Source organism: Camelina sativa, unplaced genomic scaffold (genome assembly GCF_000633955.1).
Source record: "Camelina sativa cultivar DH55 unplaced genomic scaffold, Cs unpScaffold12331, whole genome shotgun sequence".
NCBI lineage: Eukaryota > Viridiplantae > Streptophyta > Magnoliopsida > Brassicales > Brassicaceae > Camelina > Camelina sativa.
In genome coordinates this window covers 1-356 of record NW_010933371.1, presented here as the reverse complement: position 1 = coordinate 356, position 356 = coordinate 1, and the positions used below count along the sequence as shown (strand labels likewise).

General features: G+C 42.4%; 1 long non-coding RNA gene across 1 annotated transcript; it reads right to left on the bottom strand.

The window, feature by feature from the left end:
• Positions 1 to 163: 163 nt before the first annotated feature.
• Positions 164 to 356, bottom strand: LOC104775334. The gene is made up of 2 exons (XR_765844.1): positions 291 to 356; positions 164 to 197 (listed from the first exon to the last, which is right to left on the bottom strand). It is a non-coding gene; the product is annotated as an uncharacterized LOC104775334 (long non-coding RNA).

The window sequence follows — 356 nt, the reverse complement described above, 5'->3', positions numbered from 1 at the left end:
TTTCTTCTAGGGTCCCAAACTTGAAGACCGAGGGATCCTTCATCCATTGAACAAAGAAGAACGGGATTCGGCCAACGCCATTGATTGTAGACCCTAAAGAACCTAGATGCTAACATATTCGGGAGGGCGTTAGGATAAAGTTGACATATTCGGGCTACAAGTAACGCCCAGTTTATACCACCAAGAAATCCCGAGACCTAGCAATTGTCAGAACGAGACTTTACTTAGCAACATGATAGTCACTTAAAAATGAAATGGAATAACGAGTTCTAGAGAAGGACTATCCATACATTAGAGTATACTCCACGTCGTTTGGCCCAAAATCGCATGCATCTTAGTGTTGTCCTGAAATTCTG